General features: G+C 43.8%; 1 pseudogene; it reads right to left on the bottom strand.

The window, feature by feature from the left end:
* Positions 1–2,326: 2,326 nt before the first annotated feature.
* LOC137533575 (uncharacterized) lies at positions 2,327–8,773 on the bottom strand (annotated as a pseudogene).
* Positions 8,774–27,818: the final 19,045 nt, after the last annotated feature.

The following is a 27,818-nucleotide window of genomic DNA, read 5'->3' as shown; positions in this document are numbered from 1 at the left end:
TTCGGCCAGTCGCGGCCCATTTTACGCATGCGCAGTGCGCTCCCTCCATCTCTTGCAGAAAATAGTACTACGCCTGCGTAGTATTATTCTCCGCTGTAGAGAACGCACTGCACATGCTCAGACTGGCCACGACTGGCTCAAGTTACCGGACTCAATACCAGCGATAGAAAAAGCTGAGGATGGCGGCGTGGGAGGGATCTGTGCGCATGATGGGGCTGGAGGAAGCCGCAGGTATATATATAAAACTTTCACTATGCTTCATCTCTGGTACACTTTAAGGTGTATAGTAAAGTGTACCACCAGCATTTTTAAAGTGGACCTGAACTCAAAACGCCCTCCTCTGCTCAAAGATATGCAACAGCAATTTCTTTCTTTGTTACAGCTGATACAAATCCTAAAATAAATCTGCACAGTTTCTACTTCCTGATTCATGGAAGCAGACATATTAACCTACTGTGCTTTCAAATGGCCTTATTATCTGCCCTCTCTGCCATAGGCAGTCATGTGACACGGGAGAATGAGATTTACTTTTGGTATTTTTTTTTTTTTACATTTAGAAGAGTAAATATTTCAAGCATGACAGGAGGACCCTAACCATTAATGGTTTAATAAAGAAGAGTTTGTTCAACGTTGACCTTTTCTCATTTTTATAAGGGTAATTGTAATGAGAATAATTGCGCAATACCGTATACCGTAATACCGTCATACCGTGGTATTTTTTTTGACGGTTATCATACCGTGAATTTTCATACCGTTGCAACCCTAGTCCAGGCATATTGTTGCTTCCCAAATGTAAAGGCTAGTTTGTGTTGATCTCTTTCGTCTACTTTGATTGTCCAATATCCTTGAGCACAGTCAATGGAGGTGAAAATTTTAGACCCTTGGATTTGTGCCAGACATTAGTCAATGCATGGTACGGGCCAACCAGACATGTAGACTCGTTTGTTTAACTGCCTTAAGTCTAAGCAAAGACAGAACAGACCATTGGGTTTAAGCACTCAGAGTATTGAATGATTAAAAGAACTGTGCACTGGGCGGATGATATACTTCTTCATAAGACCTCTCAAAAGAGGGGCACCAAGCCCCGAAAAAAGAGGGAGGAGAGGTGGCAAAAAGTGCAAACTGAAAACTTTCAGTTTGACCAAGAGTCTAGGTCCTAAACAAGAATCAAGAAGATCTATCTTCAATCTATCTAAACATGTATTGAGTAAAGCTGAGGAAGAGGTCCTCAGCAAAGGCCTCACCTTCTGTCCAATGATGCCTTTACAAGGAAGCTCACGTTGAAAAGGTACTTTGCAATGAAAAACCTTAAAAACAATCCATTGACTAGAAAAAAAACAGTAACACCTATCGTTCTGAACATAGAACAAAAAGACGAGCATATATTAATTGATTAGGAGGAATTACTTCTTGAGAAATATATGCACACAGAGCTAAGGAGCAAGTCATCTTTTTACCCAACCAGCCATAGAGTTCCCTACATAGAAAGCTTCTACTCACAGGTATTGAACGAATCCAAAAAAAAAATGGAAACCATTTTTTTCTGAATACAAACAATGCAAATTGTCTAATAGCATCTTCTGATGATCTATCAGAATTGAGCAATCCTCATTGACTAGTAAGATGTCGTCCAGATAATGAAAAACTCTCAGGCCCTTCTGCCTGAGGGCGGCTATCACTGGAAGAAGTACTTTTGTAAACATCCTGGGTGCTGTGGAGAGACCGAACAGAAGACTTTGGAATTGCCAATGTTTACCGTTGACTGCAAATTTTAAAGGGGAACTGAAGAGAGAGGTATATGGAGGCTTTCCTGTTTATTTCCTTTTAATCAATACCAGTTGCCTGGCAGCCCTGCTGGTCTATTTCTCTGCAGTAGTATCTGAATAAAACCAGAAACAAGCATGCAGCTAGTCTTGTCAGATCAGACTTATAAGTCTGAACCACTGAAACACCTGATCTGCTGTATGCTTGTTCAGGGGCTATGGCTAATAGTATTAGACGCAGAGGATCAGAAGGGCTGCCAGGCAACTGGTATTGATTAAAAGGAAATAAACAGGACAGCCTCCATATACCTCTCTCTTCAGTTCCCCTTTAAGTATTTTTGAAAACTGTGCTTGATTGGAATATGGAGATATGCATCTGACAGGTCTACTGTTGTCATCCAATCGTTTATCTTTAATACTTTTATAATAGTCTGCAGAGATTCCATCCTGAATCGACGTATCTTTATATGGCTGTTTAAAAACTTCAAGTCCAGAACCAGTCGCCATCCTCCTGTTGTCTTTGGGACCAAGAATAAGGGAGAATAAACTCCTAGGAACTACTTTTAATGTGGAACTGGAATAATTGCAATGTTTGGAGCCAGATAATCTACATATTCCAATAGAACTTGACTTTTCTGCTTGTTCTGAGGCAATCTTGTCTCCACAAATCTTGATCTTGGAGGTAACCTTTTGAACTTCCAGCAGTGACCTTTCTGTAATGTCCTCAAAACCCAAGCTTCCCCAACAGCTTCCACCCGGACGGCCCAGAAGGAATGCAATCTTTCCCCCACTGGAACCGCCTGAGCGGTCGCACCTTCAGAAAGGCTTTGGGTTCTAATTTGTTCCTGGCGTAGGATTAGTTCTTCCAGACTTGAAAAAGGACGACTGCGTCGCCTTCCAATTTTTATTAAATTGCTTGCCTGGTCTATAGGAACATGCTTGCTGGAATCTATTTGAGGATTGTCTCTTATTCCCTTGTTAACAAAAAGGCTTCGACTTCCTATCCTGCGGCAAATACCAGATTTTCCTGTCACTTTTGCTATAGCAGTATCCATTTCTGACCCGAAGAGATGCTTGCCGTCAAACGGTATTTTACACCAATTATTCCTTGTTGATTGGTTGGCCGACCAAGGTTTTAGCCATAAGGCCCTCTTTGCTGTTACACTGTGCAACATTGAACGGGCTGAAGATCTGATTGTATCAATTGCAGCCTCCCCTATGAAGTCACTTGCAAGCTTTAATTCATCAAGAGCTTTGATAATATCTTGCCTATCCGTATCGGAGTTTAGGGCTACTTCGATGATATCACCCCAAACTTTTATGGCTTTTGCAAGAGAAGTTAGTGCCGCCGCAGGTTTGCATGCTGCCCCGGCTGCCAGGAATGCTTTTTTAACATCCATGTCTACCTTCCTGTCCAAAGGATTAGAAAAAGAAACTGTGTCATCGATGGGAAGGGTGACATGTCTTGCAAGTCTCATTATGGAGGCATCAATTAAAGGAGCAGAATCCATATTTTTTGAATCTTCCTCACTTAAAGGATACAGTTTAGCAAATCTATTAGATAAAGATGGTTTCTGTTCCACTTTACTCCACTCATTTAGAAAAATGTCCTTTATAACCTTCATAAATGGGAAGTTAGTGGGATGTTTATCAAGATGGGGATAATATTTATCCGGTTCTTGAGGCGTGTCTTTTTCCTCTTCCCAGCTTATTGCTGATCTAATTTGTGCAACAAAAGCTGGAATTAAGGAAAAATCTAATCCAACAGGAGGCAATAGAGCTACTGCCGTTCCCTACTCAGGTTGTAATTGAGAAGTTGATGGAGCCGGCTGCGCTGCCGCCATTTTTTCGAATGTTTCCTGTACAGCTTGTTGAATAAAGGACATCACCTGTTGTGATTCTGATTCTTTATCCTTGCCTAGCTCCATGGAGCATGCCTCACAGACCATTTTAGCTGGCAGGGCCGACTGTGCACATGACCAACACAGCGATTTATCTGGTTGTGAGTGCCTTCTAGGTTCTTTAGGAGCTGGAACAGGAGATCTACTCTTACTTTAGGGAGAATGAGATTGTCTCCTTGATCTATATTCATAATAATCATAATATGATGAATATCTCCTTTGCTGAGACCTCCCTCTTGATCTGCGTCTGCGTCTTGGGGAACGACTTCTGCATGATCTATAGTATGCTGTTGAATAGTATGGATCAGGGGAGCGCCTCCTGCTAGGAAATCGTCTCCTAGAAGAATGTCTCTTGGGTAATCTCCTCATCCTATGCTTGGTTGGTGGTTTTCTTTTAGATGAGCTTGCATCATAAGAAGAGCATACAATGAACTGCCCTCTTGCAGACTTTGACCGTGACTGGACCGGCTTTGAGGACCAGTGAATTTTAGACAGCTGTTGTCCTTTTTCTCCCTCATGCGGACTGTGGAGACACAAAAAATAAATATGATCCACTAAGAAATCCGCTTTATATAAGGAAGAATGCTCTCTTTTTTTTTTTTTTTTTTTACTTAAAATAAAAAAATACCATGTGCCTTTAAAAATAAGTTAAATGACACCCTTGTGCTCAAAACCCCAAAGAAATAGAGGAAAGAGTGACAAGCAAGTCACTCATTTACCTCTCCTGCGAAATAGAATCCTGCACTTGTAGCTGAAGATCATCCTCCATCTAACAACAGATATAAAATACTTAATATGCAGCATGGTAAAAAAGGAAACATATTACCTGCGTAGTCTTCATATTAAAAATACCTCTGGAAGCCGAAAGAGTAAATAATCCACTGGAATTCTTGTAGTAAACTGCCAATAATTCAGTTGCCTGTATTGAGCCACCGGGCAGAGCGGTACTGCAGCAGTCACGCTGCCACCCACTCTGGCATCTTTAAACAAATTTTCCTTCCTCCGGAAGTGATCTGCCGCCTCCTCCACCATCAGGGACAGCCACGCCGGACATCGCGAGACTTCCTCCTACATTATCTCAAAGAGGGCGGAAGCCGGCAGCAGAAAGACAACGGCGGAGGAGACTGGAAAACCCCACGTCAGCCTCCGCCTGCACAAGCGCAGCTTAAGGAGGGAGATCCACCAACGTGTTTAGACCCCATTTAGGGACCGCAATGTTTGCTGCCAAGACGGGAGAGGCTGAACCCGTCCAAAATATACGCCAGGAAGTAAAGATAAGGTAAACAACAAACAGCGCAATATAAAAATGAAGTAATAAGAAAAAATAAATCGAACTGTCCATTCGAGGACAGAAAAAAAGAGAATGGCAGGGGGGACTTTTGATTTGTAATTGAACTGTCCTATCGGGTTCAGGGGGCAGGGCCTAAACCCATCAGTATGCCGACATCTCTGTCCAGGAAACAGGACTACCATGGTGTTAGGTAAGAGACAGATCTCGCCTCTCATATTTTTATTGCTTCACAATCTTACTCCATCCTCTGCCTTTTAATGAGTGAGCTTACAACGGAGACATATCCTCCCTCCTTTTATTGGAATTTACCTTTTCCTGCAGCCCTTTTTATAATGTTGATACCTACATTATAGCTCTTACAGTTGTCTCCCATATGGGCAGGTACCCCAATGGGCAGGCACCCTTAGGAGATGTGGGCACCTGACCATTTATCCCCTGTCACGTTATCGCAAGCATTCGATTTTGTGGCACTGGGACACTCCTATATATATTAGAGCAGTCCTCTTATACTGTTACTGAGAACCACAGGATTACTCTCCCTGCATCCGTCACCCCCTTTATTGACAATCCCATATATATGGGAATTAGTTTTATCATATTTTTAAATGTAAAAAGATTTTGCTGTAAACTTGCCATGTATGACAGCTTCTGCAGGCACTATAGCTGCAGCATGTTTTATCTTTGAAACAAGAACTGGTCCTTAATGTTTATATTTTCGATGTGCTTGCTTGTGCTTATGTGCTATGTGCTTATGTGAATATGTTCAGCGTAAACACCATGTTATTCTATATGAAAAATTACATATTTGTTTTTGACTTTTGATGATTTTCATATATATAATTTTTATTGTGTTTTTTTTGTTTGTTTTTTTGTTTTAACACAATACCTGCATCATTTCTGAGTGCTACTGTTTGTTTTTAAAGGCACGTTACTGACCTGAGGAAGCGGTTTTTAGCGTGAAACACATTGTCGAGTGCACAAATAAGTATTTTTGAACTTTTTATCCGAATCCTGGTTTATATATCTAACAGGAACCCTAAAAGGTAGGACACCACATAAGCCATTGTCAGATACTGCCTTTTGGAGATCTCTGTACATTGAAACGGGTGCCTCCAGTTCTTACAGTACTCATCTTGGAGATAGGTATCTATAAAATACTGGCTGTAAAAGATTACAGAGAAAATTGGAGTGTTTTACCATCTGTTGTTTTAAGGATTGATCCCTCAGCAGCATCAGGATATTTGGAGATTGCGCCTCCTTGTTCTGCCTGCAGGGCACCTGAGTTTACATGGATTCCACCACTGGAACAGACTGAATAGAGGGTACTTAACACACGGGCTCAAATGACACCAGATTACAAAGATTGTCTTATTGGGCTGCAAGACAAATAAAACATTAGACTCTCCCTTCCCAGCCCTTAATGCAGGGTCAGGGCAATGCAAAACATGATCGTTAACCATATTTGATTCTGCTATGTCCATTTCCATGTAGGGATCTAGTTCTGCTCCCTTTATTTGGCAGAGCTTGTCCCTGCCCTTTCCTCTAAAAAAAACTTCGGGTTGTTTTGGTGCAGAAACTTGTGACAATTTAATTACAATGTCGTTTAACTTGACCACCTGATCTGCAAGCAGATCAAATCTGCTAGGCCTATGAGGGTTTTGATTTGGGGACCATCCCGGTTCCTTGTGGGTAATTCACCCCTGGGAGAATTTGGTGATTCCTGCCTTTTTTCCCATTGTCGTCTGGGCCTATTGTCCCAACGTCTGTACCCCTGGGGACGTCTGTACCCTTGGTAACCCCTATACCTCTGGCTACCCTGGTATCTTTGGTAACCTCGGTTGAAGTGAGGATGGTATTCCTGGCTTCCAGATCCTGAGATGTTCTCGTCTGACCCGTTAGTATTTTGAGGTCCGTTTTGTTTGGCATTTGACTGTTTTCGGTTCTGCTGATTAATCCCAGTAGCTAAAGGTACCTTCTTTGGCTGTCACTCAAAATTTAAATCGGGTTTTACCCTGGACTCATAGTCATTGTGTTCTGGGAGTTTCTTATTTCTCCTCTCATTTATGTTTTGGCCCTGATTGATATCAAACAGTAAGGTTGCAGACGTCACCAGCTTTTCTAGAGGGTCTTTAAAATCCAGATGATCATGAGCCAAACTTAATTTTATCTGGGTCAATAAGGCCTCATAAAATATTTGTTTAAATTCCACAGATTCCCAATCGGGGTTTCTGTAGGCCAGACCATATGTATTTTTAAGTACAGAGAGACATTTTTGAGGGCTTTGATTAGATCTACATGTAAGTTTATAAATCTCTCTCTTTGCTGCAGTGGTAGTTCGATAAGGACCAAATTCTAATTTAATTTCATGTAAGACCGACTGCCATTTGGTAATTCCCCTCTCCGTGAAAGAGGAAAAATAATGATGGTATTTGTCATCAACGGCCCATGGAAGAAACCTGATTCTGTCTGCCTCAGACAATTTTAATGAATCCATGGTAGGCTCATACAGTTCTAAGTGGTTTGCAATCTGAGAAGAATCTTTCTTAGAAAATGTTGGCACAGCAGTATTCAAGAATTTAATTATGCTGGCAGAATTTTGTTTCTCACCTGGATATTGGGGATTTTTTCTATTTGAACCTCTTGTATGGGTAACTTTCCCCCAGTGTGGGGAAGGACCGGATCCCAGCATCCACTCATCACCCTCAGACTCACTTGTGTCAACATCAGAATTGGAAGTATAACTTTTGTAGGAGACACTGGACACAGGTGATTCCTTTCCGGGGATGTGTCTGGCAGTGATGTGGCGAACGGTTCGCCGGGCAAACATCCCTGGGTGGTTTACTACTTCCGGGTTGCTCTGACCCGGAGTAGTACGCCTGCGCTGCCCGGCGGAGCGCGTCCTAAATCACGCTCCTGTTGCCGGGCACTCTCTGCGCATGAGCGTGACGTCGTTCAGAGCGACCCGGAAGTAGTAAACCCCCCCCCCACCCCCCCAGGGATTCAGAGATGCTCTCTGGCGAATGGTTCGGGAACCGTTCGTCACATCTCTAGTGTCTGGACAAGAATCTCTAGGAATCCTTGTTCACGTAATAAGGTGGTCACAGCTTGGCAAGCTTCACTTAAATGGCCCAAAACATCTTGTGTTTTTGGATCATTATCACCAATCGGCTTGGCTTTAGGAGCAGAGGGTGATGCATTTTTATAATGGGGAGTGATTGCTGGAGGATGAGGAGATCTCTCCATGTCAGGTATACATGTCTGTTGACGTTTGGAATACCGTTGCTGCAGCTCTCCAAATTCCTTTTTAAACTTGCAGTATGCTATGCAACTATGTTCAGCATCAGTTTCTAGGTCCCTAATCAATGTTTCGTGATTTAAGAGCTCTCTCCCTAATTGGCTTTTCTGAGATTGCAAATATTGGACATTTGATGCGGTCTTATGTATTTGAGATCTAAGTTTCTCTACCTCTTTTTTTCCTAGCTGGATAGTGTGGGGGCTGGAAAGTGTGCTGGTTAAGGGCTCTGCCTCTGACACGGGAGACCAGGGTTCGAATCTCGGCTCTGCCTGTTCAGTAAGCCAGCACCTATTCAGTAGGAGACCTTAGGCAAGTCTCCCTAGCACTGCTACTGCCTATAGAGTGTGCCCTAGTGGCTGCTGCTCTGGCGCTTTGAGTCCGCCAGGAGAAAAGCGCTATATAAGTGTTTGTCTTTGTCTTTAGCTTTTGATAGGGTATCTACCTCCAGTAATGTATATGAAACAGGAGGTAAAGCACACATTAATATTGTCTCTTTGTCTGAATTGCTAGATGCTAAGGTCATACTTGTTAAATAGCGTTCAACCACACCATTGACTGCAAAGATACAGTGGGATGCGAAAGTTTGGGCAACCTTATTAATCGTCATGATTTTCCTGTATAAATCATTGGTTGTTACGATAAAAAATGTCAGTTAAATATACCATATAGGAGACACACACAGTGAAATTAAGTTTATTGGATTTACAGAAAGTGTGCAATAGTTGTTTAAACAAAATTAGGCAGGTGCATAAATTTAATAGAGTCTATGCATTTCAAATGTCTCATGGAGATTGCAATATCAGCAGTTCATATAGGGGTGAGTGGCACCTGAATACCACCCCCCTAAGTTGAATGACTCACCAGATGGATCGGCCTAGATGGGCCCGTCTGCGCCTCAGGGGTATTGGCCACCCCTCAGCCTCTCTTGCAATCCTCCTCCACAGCGTATCTCCGGACAGAATAAAGCCTCAAAAAAGCACAGCAAACGCTTCACATAGCGTAAAAGGGGGAGACTTTCCCAAATTTATTATAAAAATCAGAAGCAGGATAAAAACAAAGTTACTAGTGCGGTTGGAGACTGGGGAGTTAGCGACCATAAGCCTTAGCAGGATCGTAGGTTCGCATTCTGCACGTACAGTACCTCCGATACAAAACCGCCGCTAGTTCAAACAAATGTGGCATGCGTCGACTAGACACCGCGCCCGGTGACGTCAGACGTCACGCTGCGCCGTAGCTCAGCTCTACGCGTTTTGTCGCTATGGCGACTCATCAGGGGCTCCCACTTTGTTTTTATCCTGCTTCTTATTTTTTATAATAAATTTGGGAAAGTGTCCCCCTTTTATGCTATGTGAAGCGTTCGCTGTGCTTTTTTGAGGCTTTATTCTGTCCGGAGATACGCTGTGGAGGAGGATTGCCAGAGAGGCTGAGGGGTGGCTAATACCCCTGAGGCGCAGACGGGCCCATCTAGGCCGCTCTATCTGGTGAGTCATTCCACTGAGGGGGTGGTATTCAGGTGCCACTCACTCCTATATGAACTGCTGATATTACAATCTCCGTGAGACATTTGAAATGCATAGACTCTATTGAGTATTGGGACAGGACTGTTTGAGCGCTTCCATTATTTCTGCTATCTCTATTGAATTTACCAATAAGACAGCGCTCCACCGATCAATAGGTGTATATATCCAGGCTTGTAGGCCCAGTCGGCCTGAACTATATCGTAATATTGTGCGCTCTTTTATACTCTTGTGTTTAGGTGCATAAAATTGTCTTTTTTTGGATTCCAAAACCTTTAGAACGAATTATTGGAACTCAAATTGGCTTGGTAAGCTAAGTGACCCTTGACCTGTCTTTTACATCTTAATAACTGGAGCATGAAATCCTATAAAGGCTCGGTGGTGAGTCATACCTTAAATGCAGCTACAACAGTTACTGTACGCAACTGGGGGAAACCCCAAGTCCCAACCCTAAGAGAGCTAGTCAGAGAACTAGACCATATACATGATATGGAAAACATGAAATTAGTGATGATCGTAATCTGCTTATTACAATTACACAAAATTTTGCATATATTTTCACAATTACGGCCATACGTAATAACAATTTGGACATTCAACTGATATTGTGTAATCCATTTGATAATTGTCACTTAATATGCACATAATTTCATGCCAAGTAGTGGTTAATAGAGATTTTGGCGAACCGTTTGCCAGCGAATCTCTATGCGCCGATACTACTTCCGGGTGCGCAGAGAGTGCCCGGCAACAGGCGTGCGATCAAGAATGCGCACTGCTGGCCCAGTGCAACCGTATTACTCCGGGTCATAGCGACCCGGATGTAGTACAGGGTGAGGGGTTCGCCAGGGGGAACGGTTCGGGAACTGTTCGCCGACGTCTCTAGTGGTTCATAAGCAAAGCCCCCATACATGCTATCATCACCAAAATTGCTATGTATGTTAAAGTGCATTCCATTATAAAGTGCATAGCAGTGCAAAATCAAGCAAGGTGCAGTAATACAATCTGGGCGTGTAATGCCAATAAAGTTATGTCTGTAAGACACAATTGGCCCTGATTCACTAACCAGCGCTAAGCTGGTTAGTGTGCCTTAATAGCTAGTGGGTGCAAACTACGAAGTTAGGTGGTTTGTGCCCATACATCGCACACAGCCCATCGTAGTGCGCGCGCAGCTGTTAATAACGTTGCACCCGCTGCCCTGTAAATGAAAACAGTGCATCGGGTGCCCCCGAAATGGCAGGGCAGCGGGTGCAATGTTGTCGTCGCACCACGCACTATTAACAGCTGCGTGCGCACTACAATGGGCTGTGCGCGATGTAGCTTTGCGCAGCTATTACTGCCTGCAAAGCTACTTTTCAGACACTAAGTGGCTTTTCACTCCAGTGCTATCACTTAGCGCCGGTTTAGTGAATCAAGCCCAATTGTATGCAACAGTCAAAAGCGCTTCCAATCTGTCACTATCTAGGTAGAACATAGGCAATGGAAGAGCAAGGTTCCGACCTCCATATTACCTGCCTGCTGTCCTGCGCCGGTGTATTGCAGCCACCCAGAAGGGTCTAACACGTGTATTGCTCTTACATAGATTTTCATAGCAGTCATCATAAACCATGGAAAAGAAATATACCATATGGTCAATTCTTACGGATCAGAAAAAACTGTACAGACCTAAAGACTTACAATGAACAAGCTGATGTACTTACAAATAAGTTTAAAGAAAAACATTTTCCGTGAAAAATTATTTTGGAAGCCAAACGGAGAGCAAGAGTAACTGAAAGGGAATCCCTCCTAAGAAACAAATCTCCTGAAACAGATAAAACTTCAGCAGTCACAAGCTTTATAACTCGATACTTGACTAAACACAGACTGATCAAAAACATTATCAACAAACATTGGGCCTCATTATGAAATCACCGATTCCTACAGGCAAACCTGGAGGAAAAACCAAAATGTTTGTTTCGTAGGGCTAAGACCCTAAAAAAACATCTTGCAACCAGCAGACTTAGAACCACCACAAACACCAATGGACCCGAGCAACCATCAAGAGGCATCATTAGGAGATGCCAACAGTCCCGGTGCCTTTGTTGTCCCCGACTACAAAAACAACAACAGAACTTTACTTCAACAGCCACAGGAGAGACTTTTTTCCATCACGAGTACGCTGTCCTGCTCAAGTGACTTTATCATCTATGTAATCACATGCCCCTGTAAACTGCAATATGTGGGCAGAACTACCCACCCAGTCCCTCAGAACACATTGGGGACAACATCGGAGAAACATACAGAAAGGATTTTTGAAACATGGTCTATCACAACACTTCAAACTACATCACAATCAATGCATAGAAGGAACAAAAATTTGCCCCATAGAACATATTACGGAACAGTCCCCAAACAGACACGGAACCCTAAAATCCAGGGATATGTATTCGATTTTTCAGCTGAATACACTGCAACCTGATGGTCTGAACATCTGTCTTTAAACATCTTCAGACCAAATCCCTGAGTAGCATTTCCAGATCTAATCCATTAACCTGCAACATATACCTACAAACAGGGTTTCCAGGTTAAGAACAGAAAAAAATGCTTAGACTAAGACATGACTCTTTTATACTGAACTATAAAGAAAGGAGGGATAAACAGGGTTGGCACCAGATGCTGGCTGACCTCCGACTCCACGTGTATACTCCTTCAGCTACCGTGCTCACCTTATCAGTAGTAAATCCACAGTAAGAAAAGAAAAATGATGGAACACCGGTGCTGCTATTCAGGGTTTATTTGTATCACATAGGCATAACAGGCACACCAAAAGTGAAGGGTGAAGGTACCGGCCTAACAGCCGTTTTGCAGCTACTGTCGCTTTCACAAAGGCACTGCACTTGAGAAAGCGGCAGTAGCTGCGAAACGGCTGTTAGGCTGGTGATACAAATAAACCCTGAATAGCAGCACCGGTGCTCCATCATTTTTCTTTTCTTATTGTGGTTATACTGAATTATCTGTTGCGCTGTCAGGGTTATGTAGCGACAGTCTCACCATCTCTTGGGGTTCCTGGGTGATCCTCCGTGCAGACTGGCTGGATTGCTGCAGGGAAGTCGGAGTTCCGTGGTTTGCCGCGGCTCACGTTTCCGGGTTGGTCTCTGGGTGATGGCGTACGTGTGTGTGCATGCGTCCCTGGCGATGGATTGGTCTCTGTTGCCGGGAGACGTGGGCAGAAGTGGCGCCTGGGCATTGTGTACGCATGTGCAGCGGCAGGCGTACGTGATGACGCATGCGCGCCGCGAGATTCAATCTCGGAGCCAGCCCCCCTGCAGTATAAAAGGCAGCTGCTCCCAGCACACTGCGCTGATCTGTCTGTCAGCTAGAGTGTCTGTTTGCCAGTCCTGTGTTACCTTCTTTTGATCTTCTGTTGCTGACCCAGCTTGTCCTGACTACTCTTGATCTCTGCTCCTCTGGTTTGACCTCGGCTTGTTTCTGGATCTTCCTGCTTGCTGCCAGCCCCGACCCGGATTGTCTAACCGTACTGAACCTTGCTGCCTGCTCCTGACCCGGATTGTCTAACCCTACTGAACCTTGCTGCCTGCTCCTGACCCGGATTGTCAACCGTACTGAACCTTGCTGCCTGCACCTGACCGGATTGTCTAACCGTTCTGAATCTTGCTGCCTGCCCCTGACCCGGATTGTCTAATCACTACGAAACCTTGTCACTTGTCTATCAGAGATACTTCAAGTCCAGCCTCCACATCTGGGTGTCCCCCTGTTCTCCTATTCACTGTTAGAGGGCTCTGGAGTGAAACCTGGTGAACAATAGGCTGCTGAAAGTCCATCGTCCCTTGCGGGGCGCTCTGGTGAACACCCGTGGGCACTTAGACTCCGCACTCTAAGAGTTTCTCTCACCTCAGTGGAGTGGTCAACAGAGCACCACCGTAACATGTGCATTGATCTTGAATAAAGCACTACAGGACATATGCAAGTACATCTAAATATGCATACTTTAATTATCATTATTGGTTGCGCCCATGGGGACACTTAATAATGCCCGTGGAGTCCAAGCATAGTTTCTATGTATTTATTTACTCCATTAAGATTTCTCTAACAGGCTCTAACCTTTTCCTAGTCTGCCTACTATTATCTTGGTGGTGGGCTGCTTCACTTCACTGCTGGAAATTGTGAGCACTAATTATATTGCATTGCTGTTTGTATATTGTTTTTTGCTGCTGCAATATCTGGTGGATTGTCTGTGTGGTTCATCTGATATTAAACAGCAAGTGTCAGTTTTTAAAAGTACAATTTTTTTTTTCTTTTCCCTCTAGTTTGTTTTGCAGCAGGCAATTGGCTAGGGGGAGGGACTAGCTGCAACAGGAGGTATTTGGTCAGCTTTAGGACTCAGTACTGAGCTTGCTCACTAAGTGGCTGCGACACAAGTGGCATAGGCGTTAAAAACAGGCGTTACAACACAGGCACAAAGAGAGTGGTGAGAGGAAGTAGGTAAGGACAAAAAAAAAAAAAAAAAAAAAAAAACCTTCAATCAATATTGTGGTTTTTTGCATTGGTTAGAATGTGCTAGGCACGTTGTGGTGTAGTCTTTAAATTTTGAGGACTCCACCCCAACTTCACTCACTCCACCTCCACTCCTCCACCCCTCCCGCCCCTCCTCCTCCCCCCCTCCCCCTCCCCCCCTCCCCTTCCTCCCCTCCCCCCCCCCCTCTTCACTCACTCCCCAACTTCACTTACTCTCCCTTTCCTCCTCCCCAGCTACACTCACTCTCCCATTTCATCTTTTACCACCACAGTTTACTTTAAATAATTTTTCCCCACACAAAAGTCATCATGTTGGACTATGCTGTACAGTGTACATCCTGCAACATGTATGCATGCCTTGATCAGCGGATTGAGGGTATTTACTGTTGCCCTGGGTGTGTGCGTGTTGCTCAGTTAGAGGCGGAAGTCGCAGAGCTAAATAAGCATCTCGCAACACTGAGAAGCATACACAACATGGAGAAGAGCTTGGATCTCACGATCCAGACACTGGATGGAACCGTTGAAGATGAGGAGGGTGGAGTACAGCCGGACCAAGAAGCTGAGGCAGCCGCTAGTTGGGTCACAGTTAGAAGGGGTAGGGGAAAAAGTGGCAGGGAGGCTAGTCCCGAGTTGTCCCTCACTAATAAGTATGCTTGTTTGCGTAATATTGGGGAGGATGATTCAGGAGTAGCAATGCTGCAGCAGGATGTGCTCCTTAGCAACCAGGGGGCAGACTGCTGTAACGAGAAAGGGAATAGGAGTGCAGCTAAGGCTAGACAGGTACTGGTGGTAGGGGATTCAATTATTAGGCGCACAGATAGGGTAATCTGTCGAAGAAACCGCGAATGCCGTACAGTCTGTTGCCTCCCGGGTGCTCGGGTTCGGCATGTAGCAGAAAGAATTGACAGATTACTGGGTGGGGCTGGGGAAGACCCGGCTGTCATGGTACACATTGGCACCAATGACAAAGTTAGTGGGAGATGGAAGGTCCTCAAAAATGATTTTCAGGTACTTGGAGATAAACTTAAAGCAAGGACCTCCAAGGTGGTGTTTTCTGAAATACTGCCAGTGCCACGTGCTACATCTGAGAGACAGAGGGAGCTTAGGGAGTTAAATAAGTGGCTGAGAAATTGGTGTAGGAAGGAAGGGTTTGGGTTCCTGGAGAACTGGGCAGACTTTGCAGTCGGCTACAGGTTCTACAGCAGGGATGGGCTGCACCTTAATGGGGAGGGTGCAGCTGCATTGGGGGAGAAGATGGCTAAACGGTTGGAGGAGATTTTAAACTAGGATCTGGGGGGAGGCGGGAGGATAAAGTCTCAATACATAGACAAGATGAGGTAAAAAGACAGTGGGAACCTATCATTATGGAGGGTGGAGAGGGGGGTGGGGACAGTGTAAAGATTAAGGAGGTTGATAAAAATTCATGTAGCCAATTTCATGTAAACAAAATTGGTAAATGTGGTGGTAAAAATATAAAGTGCATGGTAACCAATGCTCGGAGCCTTGCAAATAAAATAGACGAACTAGAGTTCATTCTGAATGACAAAGGCTATGACATTGTGGGAATAACCGAGACATGGATGGATGAAAGCCATGACTGGATAGCTAATTTAAAAGGATACAATGTGTTTAGGAGGGATAGAACAGGGAAAAAAGGTGGAGGGGTTTGTCTCTTTGTTAAAAATTCTCTTACAGCTGTCCTCAACGATGAGATGGAGGAAGATTGCGAAGATGTGGAGTCTGTTTGGGTAAATATTCATGGTGGAAATAAAAGTTGCCAATTGCTTATTGGGGTATGCTACAGGCCACCTCTTATTAATGAAGCTGCAGAACTGCGATTACTACAGCAGATTGAAAAAGCTGCAGGTAAAAATGAGGTCATAATTATGGGCGACTTCAACTTTCCAGACATTGACTGGAGTATTGAGGCTACCCATTCTGGTAAAAGCAGCAGATTTCTGGCAGCACTACAGGACAATTACTTGACTCAAATGGTAACTGAACCAACTAGGGGGAATGCGTTACTGGATCTGATCATTTCTAATAGACCAGATAATGTATCAAATGTGCAGGTTCAAGAACATTTGGGAAATAGCGATCACAACATGATAACGTTTGAGCTGGTGACTTATAGGCCACGGGGCAGCGGGACCACTAAAACTATGAACTTTAGAAAAGCAAAGTTCACTCAAATTAGGCAGGCACTAAGTTTGGTGTATTCAAGAAGAAGGAGGCACTCCACAGGCTTGAACTTGCGTTCAGTTTATTGCATGTCGTTACACTACATGTTTCGGGCTCCGCCCTTCATCAGGTGTAACCACCTACTACCCCCACCTTCATTTTATATCACTGACCCCACCCACTAGGGGTGGGTCAGATTCACCACCAGTGATTACATTCAATTATCCCCTGTTAAGTCACAGGTTAAATATAAACATCATACATCCTCCATGCTTATAGCGGCTACTAAATGGAGGAGACTAGAAGCAAATATGATAAAAATTAAAAATACAAGTACTGAACAAATCATAATAAAACTAAAAAGTAAAAAGTCACTTTCACAGGGCACTACCCCTTGGGGTCTACCCTGGAGAAACTGATGAGAGAATACGCTCTAGACATGTTAGTTCAATTACTTCCATGATTATTTTACATACAGTTTCTTGTCAATTTCATGAGATACTTCAGCCCAGTTCATTTCCTGCAACAGAATCATAGAAAGCATTTTAAATTTACTTGTTCATTCAGACCTCTTGGTGACACAGAATCAAGTCTTTTAATCCATCTAATTTCCTTCTGTAATAGCACTCGTTCTCTATCTCCCCCTCTGGGCAATGGTTCTACCTGATCTAATACTAGCCACCTCAATTGAATCACGTTATGGCCATGTTCCACAAAGTGTCTAGATACTGAGGTCTCATGTCTTTTTTCACCTTTAGCAAATCCTTTTATGTTGTTTTTATGTTCCTGGATGCGGGACTTCACCCCCCTGGTGGTTTTACCCACATAGAACAATCCGCAGGGACATTTAAGGGCATAGACAGTATGGTCGCTTTCACAAGTATAATATCCTGTACATTTGATTTTTTCACCTGTACGGGGATGTGGGAACCAGTCCCCTTTCATTACGGCTCCACAACAATTACATGAAAGACAAGGAAAGGTTCCGGTTTTTTTTGTTCCCTGGAATCTCGATTTCTTTTTTCTCGACAGATCCTTGTTACTCACTAATTCACCGATAGTTTTCCCTCTTTTATAGGCAAATACAGGATAATCCTTAAACAGGTGGCCACACTCTCTATCGTTTTGGATTATGGACCAGTACTTCCTTACAGCTTTGCGTACAGTGGGAGAGACGCCAGACGCATACCGCTGACAGCGCCGCTGAAGGCGAATCTACCGGAGCAGAGAGCGCTGATTCCAGCGGTATGTCATCCCAGCAGGTTTTTCGCAAGGCGAAGGGGAACCTCAGACCAGGCAGAGTAGAATCAGACGGGGCGGCAGACACACGTCTAGGACGCCGCAACCCTCGTCAACCGATTCTAAGAGACCAATATCCAAGAAGGACTCAGCACAGCCAGAGGTAAGCAACCTCGTTATTAATATATCTGATGTTGCACTATCCAAAGCGGAACTTTCATTGTTGAATAAGGGGATGGGGTTTGTTCCCACGTACAAATCAGATGAACTGTTGGCCGAAGTGGATCTATATAGATTTGTTAGATCATTGAAGCTAAAAGTACACTTTAAAGATAAACCTGAAGTGACAAGCACCAGTTTGCATAAAAAAAGTGATTGGTCGCCCGACATTGACAATGCCTCAATTAATTTGTTTGAGAAATTGGTAATGGTGGAAATTGACAAGAGTCACAAGAAACAGAATCATGTCAGGGACAATCTGACATATGACGAAAGAAAAGCACTTAAAACTCTGAGCGACAGACAAGACATTATTATTGTGAGAGCCGACAAGGGAGGAGCCATAGTGGTAATGAATCGCAGTGACTATATAGCTGAAGCTAAACGGCAATTAGAATGCCCAGGCCACTATGATAATTGTGCATACGATCCTACTTGGGACATTAAGAAAGGTATTGATAATTTGATCTGTGACGCCTTGCTGGAAGGTCTCATTGATAAATCTATGGCTAACTTCCTCACTGTTGAACATCCGCAAGTACCTTTATTATATCTATTACCCAAAGTACACAAAAATTTAACTAAACCCCCCGGCAGACCCATTGTTGCCAGTAGAGGTTCTATATTATATCCCCTGGCACAATATGTGGATGCATCTCTGCAGAAACTTGTTATCAACATCCCCACGTGCTTGAAAGACACGAATGATTTTTTACAGAGACTGCATGAATTACAAGGCATCCCTGAGAGGGCACTGTTATGTACATTAGATATTCAAAGTTTATTTACTTCGATTCCTCACCAAGAGGGTATGAATGCAGTAGAAAATTTACTTCTTGAGACATCTATGCCTAACAGAGAGGTTTATTTTTTGCTCGACTGTTTGGAAATTATATTACGCAAAAATTACTTTAAATTTGAAGATTCCTTTTACATACAGAGACAAGGAACGAGCATGGGAAGTCCGGTGGCCCCCTCGTTCGCAAACATTTTTGTCAATAACCTGGAAAAAGATTTATTTTTGAATAACAGGAAGTACAATAAGCATATTTTTGCATATTACAGGTTTGTGGACGATATTTTTCTAATCTGGGACGGCTCAAAGGAACTATTGTCAGATTTTATGATAGAGGTTAATTCCTCTCATAACACCATTAAGTTTACGGCAGAAACATCAGAGGTATCCATTAGTTACCTAGATGTAATGATCAGTAAAAAAGAGGGCAAACTAGTCACTAGCTTATACAGTAAGGCCACAGATAGGAACAGCCTATTGAGAACAGACAGTTACCATGAGCCCAACTGCAAGAAAGCTATACCACGTAGTCAGTTCCTCAGAGCAAGACGAATTTCTTCATCTGAGGAAGACTATATGAAAGCTGCAGACCATCTAATTGAGAAATTTAAGGCAAAAGGGTATAAGTCAGAAATTTTAAAAAATCTCAAAGAACAGATAAGAACCATGGACAGGAATCAGTTAATGTTCCAAAGTAGACCAGGGAGAAAGAGACAGCAGAGAATTCCCTATGTATTACAATACAATGACTTGTCAAACACAGTACGCAAAGCTGTAAGGAAGTACTGGTCCATAATCCAAAACGATAGAGAGTGTGGCCACCTGTTTAAGGATTATCCTGTATTTGCCTATAAAAGAGGGAAAACTATCGGTGAATTAGTGAGTAACAAAGATCTGTCGAGAAAAAAGAAATCGAGATTCCAGGGAACAAAAAAAACCGGAACCTTTCCTTGTCTTTCATGTAATTGTTGTGGAGCCGTAATGAAAGGGGACTGGTTCCCACATCCCCGTACAGGTGAAAAAATCAAATGTACAGGATATTATACTTGTGAAAGCGACCATACTGTCTATGCCCTTAAATGTCCCTGCGGATTGTTCTATGTGGGTAAAACCACCAGGGGGGTGAAGTCCCGCATCCAGGAACATAAAAACAACATAAAAGGATTTGCTAAAGGTGAAAAAAGACATGAGACCTCAGTATCTAGACACTTTGTGGAACATGGCCATAACGTGATTCAATTGAGGTGGCTAGTATTAGATCAGGTAGAACCATTGCCCAGAGGGGGAGATAGAGAACGAGTGCTATTACAGAAGGAAATTAGTTGGATTAAAAGACTTGATTCTGTGTCACCAAGAGGTCTGAATGAACAAGTAAATTTAAAATGCTTTCTATGATTCTGTTGCAGGAAATGAACTGTGCTGAAGTATCTCATGAAATTGACAAGAAACTGTATGTAAAATAATCATGGAAGTAATTGAACTAACATGTCTAGAGCGTATTCTCTCATCAGTTTCTCCAGGGTAGACCCCAAGGGGTAGTGCCCTGTGAAAGTGACTTTTTACTTTTTAGTTTTATTATGATTTGTTCAGTACTTGTATTTTTAATTTTTATCATATTTGCTTCTAGTCTCCTCCATTTAGTAGCCGCTATAAGCATGGAGGATGTATGATGTTTATATTTAACCTGTGACTTAACAGGGGATAATTGAATGTAATCACTGGTGGTGAATCTGACCCACCCCTAGTGGGTGGGGTCAGTGATATAAAATGAAGGTGGGGGTAGTAGGTGGTTACACCTGATGAAGGGCGGAGCCCGAAACATGTAGTGTAACGACATGCAATAAACTGAACGCAAGTTCAAGCCTGTGGAGTGCCTCCTTCTTCTTGAATACAAGTATCACGTTGTGTAGCAGAGGTGGTGTACCTGCGTGGAGGAGTGCACCGGCACCTACTCTCCTTACCTAGGATTGAGAAACTGAGGTTGGTTCAGTCGTTCTTTATACTAAGTTTGGTGAACTGGGATAATGTACTACAAGGGGAAGGCACTGAAGGGAAATGGCAAGCTTTTAAACTTATACTCAATCAATAGTGTAGTATGTATATCCCATATGGAAACAAAATGTCTAGGAATAAAAAAAGGCCTCTATGGATGAATAGAAAGGTTAAAGATAAAATGAAGAGGAAAAAGAATGCCTATAAGGTCTTAAAACAGGAGGGGACAGAGGCTGCACTAAGCAATTATAAGGAGTGCAATAAAAATTGTAAAAAAGAAATTAGGCAGGCAAAGATTGAAGCTGAAAAACAAATCGCTAAGGATATCAAATCTAACCCAAAAAAGTTTTACAAGTACATTAACTCTAAAAAAAGAAAGGTTGACTGTATAGGACTCCTAAAGGATGAGGATGGGAACTCAATGGTGGATGACCAAGGTAAGGCAGAGTTATTAAATGCTTTCTTTGCTTCTGTCTTCACAAAAGAAACAGCACTGTTGCAAACTACAGAGGCGGAAGAGTCTCAATCTTCTAACTGTAATATTAAATACTTAACGCAGGAAGAAGTGAAGGCAAGACTAAATAAATTAAAAATAGACAAGGCACCTGGCCCGGATGGCATGCATCCTCGGGTCCTAAGGGAATTAAGTTCAGTTATAGATAAACCCCTTTATCTTATCTTTTGTGACTCTCTTGCAACTGGCAGAGTCCCAGTGGATTGGCGTACAGCCCACGTTTTCCCATTATTTAAGAAGGGCAAAAAATCTGATCCAGGAAATTATAGACCTGTAAGTTTAACATCAGTTGTATGCAAACTATTTGAGGGGTTACTAAGAGATACTATACATGACTTCATAGTAGAAAATAATCTTATTTCTCAGCATCAACATGGGTTTACTAAAGACAGGTCCTGTTTGACTAACATGCTCAGCTTTTATGAGGTAGTGAATGCTAATATGGATATTGGGAATGCTGTAGATGTGATATACTTGGACTTTGCAAAGGCCTTCGACACTGTTCCCCACAAAAGTCTGGTGCAAAAGTTGAGGATGCAAGGACTGGGGAAGAGTCTGTGTTCATGGATAGGGAACTGGCTAATGGACAGAAAACAAAGAGTTGTGGTCAATGGATCATACTCAAAATGGGAGACTGTTAGCAGTGGGGTCCCACAGGGGTCTGTTCTGGGTCCAGTGCTCTTCAATTTATTTATTAATGACCTAGTAGATGCAGTAGTGAGCAATGTTGCTATTTTTGCAGATGATACAAAATTGTGCAGAATCATTAACTCTCAGGAAGATAGTGTCATATTGCAACAGGATCTGGATAGGATGGCTATATGGGCACATACATGGCAGATGAAATTCAATGTTGACAAATGTAAGGTCATGCATTTTGGACGTACTAATGGTCTAGCACCATACAAAATAAATGGGATACAGTTGGGGACATCAAACTTGGAGAAGGACTTAGGAGTACTCATTGACAACAAGTTAAATAATCGTACTCAATGCCAAGCAGCTGCAGCTAAAGCTAACAAAATTTTGGGATGCATTAAAAGGGAAATAAAAACTCGAGATGCTAGCATAATATTGCCCCTGTTTAACTCTCTAGTAAGGCCACATCTGGAATATGGAATTCAGTTCTGGGCACCACATTACAAAAAAGATATTGCAGTTTTAGAGCAGGTGCAGAGACGAGCAACAAAATTGATGCGTGGGATGGAAGGTCTCACTTATCGAGAAAGGTTAGATAAACTGGGTTTATTTAGTCTAGAGAAAAGACGCCTTAGAGGGGATCTAATTTACATGTATAAATACATCAGAGGGCAATATAATACCTTGGCGGATGAGCTTTTTGTCCCTAGGCCTTCTCAAAGGACTAGAGGACATGATCTGCGCATGGAGGAAAAACGTTTTAGCCATTTATTTAGGAAAGGGTTCTTTACAGTAAGAGTGATTAAGATGTGGAATGCATTGCCACAGGAAGTCGTTATGGCAAACTCTATACCTGCATTTAAAGGGGGCTTAGATGCTTTCCTTGCGTTGAAAGACATCCATGGCTACAATTACTAGGTAATGCCTAATGATGTTGATCCAGGGATTTTATCTGATTGCCATCTGGAGTCGGGAAGGAATTTTTCCCTTTAGGGGCTAATTGGACCATGCCTTGTAAGGGTTTTTTCGCCTTCCTCTGGATCAACAGGGATATGTGAGGGAGCAGGCTGGTGTTGTACTTTATACTGGTTGAACTCGATGGACGTATGTCTTTTTTCAACCAAAATAACTATATGTAACTATGTAACTATGTATGTTTTTTGTTATTATGATCAATTTTACTATTAATTATTGTTTTTAATTATTGCCACCTCTCTATGGTTTTTATTTTATTTTATTAATTATTTGTGGTTGCAATATCATATCGGCCTTGTATCCTGTAACTAAATAATACATGACTTTCTCAGACTAAAGATCCCTGTGCTGAATGGGTGCTGGATTGCTGAACTGGAGGAGCCAGGATTTGAACCCCGATCACCTGTGTTAGAGGCAGAGCCCTTAACCATTACACTATCCAGCCACTATGGCTCCATACTATCTTTAGCCCTCAATTTCCCACGACTTTTTTTTATTCATTATGCCACACTTAACATGGCCGCCGAAACCTCCCTAGGAAGGTCTCTGCTGCTGATGGGCCACCTTACTTTTAACACACAGCAGCAAACCCTTGTGGGTTAGACCTGATTACATCAGCAGGTCATCTTGCAAGGCTTCCTTATTTAATAGCACAGTGTGGTGTCAGTGTTTACAAACGGCGCCCGGAAACAGGAAAATTGTATACTTATCTTCGGTAATTTTCCTTTCCTGGAACAGAAGATGGCGGCATACTGATGGGTTTAGGCCCCATCCCCTGAACCCGATAGGACAGTTCAATTATAAATCAAAAGAAACCCCCCCCCCCCCCCGCCATTCTCATGAAATCAGTCTTCAAATGGACGAGAGGGTGAGATTCATATGCCGCCATCTTCTGTTCCAGGGAAGGAAAATTACCGAAGGTAAGCATACAATTTTCCTGTTTCCTGGACAGAGATGTCGGCATACTGATGGAATATACAAAATCAGACAGAGAGGGAGGGAAAATGCATACACAAACAATTTATTTCTTATGAGCAGACAAAACAGCTTCTCCAAATTTAAGAGAAGTAAGAGATGCAGGATTGACATGATAATGTTTTAAGAATGTATGTGGAGAGAGCCAACTGGCTACTTTGCAGATAGTGTCCATTGAGACTTTGGAAATGGAAGCCCATGATGCTGCCATGCCTCTTCTTGAGTGTGCATGAACTTCTTTAGGCATTTCTAATCCCTTCATTTTATAGCTCAGCTGAATGATCTTAACTAACCAGTTAGCCAAAGTTCTGGCTGTTACAGGACCACCTTTTTTAGGACCTTGGATGTTTACAAATAATCGATCTGAGGATCTGAAAGCTTCTGTGCTGTTTAGATATGCTTTAACATAAATGGACAAAACTTTTGCTCCTCCATAAAAGTTGGTAAAGTCAGCGCCTGATTGATGTGGTAAGAGGAAGCAACTAGGGGTATGTTGCAAGACTGGCCTAATGACTACCCACCACGCTGGTCATACTCTTGACCTCATATTCTCAAAGTCCACCTCCCTCAGCAACCTGGACATCGCACCTTTCCCTATCTCCGACCATCACCTCCTCACCTTTACCATTTCCCCATCAACCACTTCTCTCCCCACCCCTCATCCTGGTCGATGGCAGAGAAACCTACGAAATCTCACCCCAAATGTCCTAGCAAGTCCCCTTCTCTCCCTCTCCTCCCACCTACCCACCCTCACATGCCCCACATTGCTTTGGATCAAGCTGTCCCCTTAATCTTCCGCCCTAACAAGCCCCCCAACCCCCAACCTTGGCACAACACTCACACACGTAACCTCAAGAAAGAAACTCGAGCAGCCGAACGGAAATGGAGGAAATCATGTCTCAATTATGACTTCCTAGATTACAAGGCCAAACTGTTACTTTTCCACACTGCCCTCTCTGAGGCTAAACAAAGGTACTTTGCAGCACTGATTGGAACCCAAGCTTCCAACCCTCGACGGCTTTTTGCTACCTTTAATTCCCTCCTCAACCCCACTCCTCCCCCTCCCAGCTCCTCCCTCTCAGCCAACGACTTTGCCAACCACTTCACCACTAAAATTGCAACAATACGCAATGAAATTTCCCACTTCCATCCCTCCCTTCCCAACGCCTCTCAGGTTGTCCCCTTGCCTTCCCTCCCAGCTGCTCCCCTGTCTCATCCACCCCTCCTTTGCTCCTGTCACCATTGATGAAGTCAGCCTGCTGCTAGCGGCTTCCCCCCCACCTCCTCCCCCTGTGATCCTGTACCCACAAATACTCTTCGCCCCACTTCCCTGACCTGGCCCCAGTCCTCACCTCCTTGTTCAATCTCTCTCTTTCCACCGGCACCTTCCCCAAAGCATTCAAACAGGCCATTGTACTTCCCCTGCTGAAAAAACCCTCACTCGACCCATCCCTACCCTCAAACTACCGCCCAATCTCCCTCCTTCCCTATGCTTCTAAACTCCTCTAACGCCTAGTCCACCAACGCATTACCCAACACATCAACACCAATACCCTACTTGATCCCCTACAGTCTGGATTCCGACCTGCACACTCAACTGAAACAGCCCTCACCAAGGTGGTCAATGACCTTACCCTTGCCAGGGCCAAAGGCATTTATTCCATCCTGCTCCTCCTTGAACTCTTTGCATCATTTGACACTGTTGACCACCCCCTCCTCCTCCAATCACTACAGTCCATGGGCATCCATGGTCTTGCCTTGGCCTGGATCTCCTCCTACCTATCCAATCGCTCCTTCACAACTTCCTTCAATGGCTCCTCCTCAACCCCTGCCCCCCTCTGTCGGGGTCCCCCAGGGCTCTGTTCTGGGCCCCCTTCTTTTCTCCATATACACTTCCTCAATTGGCAAGCGTATTTCCTCCCTGGGCTTCAAATACCACCTTTATGCTGATGACACTCAGATTTACCTCCATACCCCCGATCTCTCATCCACCACCATAAACAAGTTCTCCTTGTGTCCTCTCAACAATTTCCTCCTGGATGTCTGCTAGGTTCCTGAAGCTTAACCTAGACAAAACTGAGCTCCTGATCTTTCCACCCCATGCTGCTGCACTCCTCCCAGATTTCCACCTCACAATCGACAAAACACAACCATTTGCCCTACCTCCCAGGCCCACTGTCTGGGTGTCACCTTGGAATCTGACCTCTCCTTCATCCCACACATCCAAAACATCACCAGAGTCTGCAATTTCCACCTCCGTAATATCTCCAAGATCCGCCTCTTATAAACCCCGGACACGACCAAACTGCTCATCACCCACCTTGATTACTGTAACTCCCTCCTTTCTGGCCTCCCCTTGAAACATACTGCCCACCTTCAATCAGTGATGAACGCGGCTGCAAGACTCATCCATTCTTCGCACCGCTCCGCATCCACATCTACCCTTTGTGAATCCCTGCACTGGCTCCCTATCCATTTCAGGATACCTGTCAAGATTCTATGCCTGGCGTATAAATCTGTGCACAAAACCTGCCCTATCTACATCTCGGAGCTTGTTCACAGGTATACACCAGGTCGCCCCCTCCGATCCTCCAACGACCTTCGCCTCACCACCCCACGCATCTCCCACTCCCTCGCCCGCCTGCAGGATTTCTCAAGAGCTGCCCCCACCCTCAGGAACGCCCTTCCACCACCCATCAGACTTGCTCCTTCTTTCAACACATTCAAGCAAGCCCTCAAAACCCACCTCTTTATGATGGCCTACCCACCTCCTACCACACAGTAACTCTCTACTGAATATTTCACAGCTCCACCTTGTGTTTCCACCCCACCCTTTAGATTGTAAGCCTCTGGCAGGGTCCTCCTTTCCCTAGTGTAATCTACAGGATCATGTGCTCCTGTCCTATGACAGCCTGTACCTGTATTACTGGGCCTACCTAACCAGCCCATATCGCATGATCATGTATTTTGTACAATTTGCGTGTATAACTTTGCTCTATGTTGTATAACCTTGTTATGTCTGTCATCCTTGTATCATTGTATATATTTATTGTCCAGCGCTGCGTAATATGTTGGCGCTTTATAAATACAAAAAATAATAATAATATCCGGAAAAAACTGTATCAAGTTTTCAGAGCAGCCCAAAGCCTGTAAATCTGACACTCTTTTGGCAGAAGAGATAGCCACCAAGTCTGAGCAAAAAAAATGACTTTTACTCACCCAAGGCTCCCCTCAGCCTCCTGCAGCTGAACGGTGCCCTCGCCGTGTCCCTCCGATACACCTGGACTCACCGGCGGCCACTTCCGGTTTGGTCGTCACCGGCCGACAGGGTGGGAACGCGGCTGATTATCCATGTCCCCGGCCGCAATAGCGCCCTCTATAATGCATTTCACCAGGATTAAAACTCCACTCTGGTGAACGTTTTCGATCAGCCTGTCTTTTTTGGACACCAAAAGACTTCTCCAGATTGGTTCTCACTAATGACCAAATTCTCTTACATGAATTCTGCCAGCCTTCCAAAGCAGGAAAAGAGAATTAGTAGCTGGTAATGGACAAAATTTGGGTGACTTCCCTGTAGCTACTTGAAACTGGGAAAAACCTGAGGAGGCATTCAGAAGATTATTATGAGCAAATTCAGCAAAGGAGAGAAACTTGACCCATTCATGTTGGGACTCAGCCACATAACAACGCAGGAACTGCTCTAATGGCTGGTTCATCCTTTCAGACTGACCGTTGGTCTGAGGGTGGTAGCCTGAGGAGAAAGACAGGGTTAGGCCTAGATGTTGGCAGAAAGCTCGCCAAAACTTAGATACGAACTGTACCCCCCTATCAGAAACGACATTCACTGGTATCCCATGTAAGCGGAAGATGTGGTCAATAAAAAGATCCGCTAGTTCCTGAGCTGAGGGGAGCTTCTTCAATGGCACAAAGTGAACCATTTTACTGAAGCGGTCCACGACCACCCAAATCACTGTGTACCCTTTAGAGGCAGGATATGTGGGTCCATGGC

The sequence above is a fragment of the Hyperolius riggenbachi genome, chromosome 9 (assembly GCF_040937935.1).
Source record: "Hyperolius riggenbachi isolate aHypRig1 chromosome 9, aHypRig1.pri, whole genome shotgun sequence".
NCBI classification, from domain to species: domain Eukaryota; kingdom Metazoa; phylum Chordata; class Amphibia; order Anura; family Hyperoliidae; genus Hyperolius; species Hyperolius riggenbachi.
Note: the sequence above shows the minus strand (reverse complement) of the source record. Positions and strands in the feature narration are given on the sequence as shown.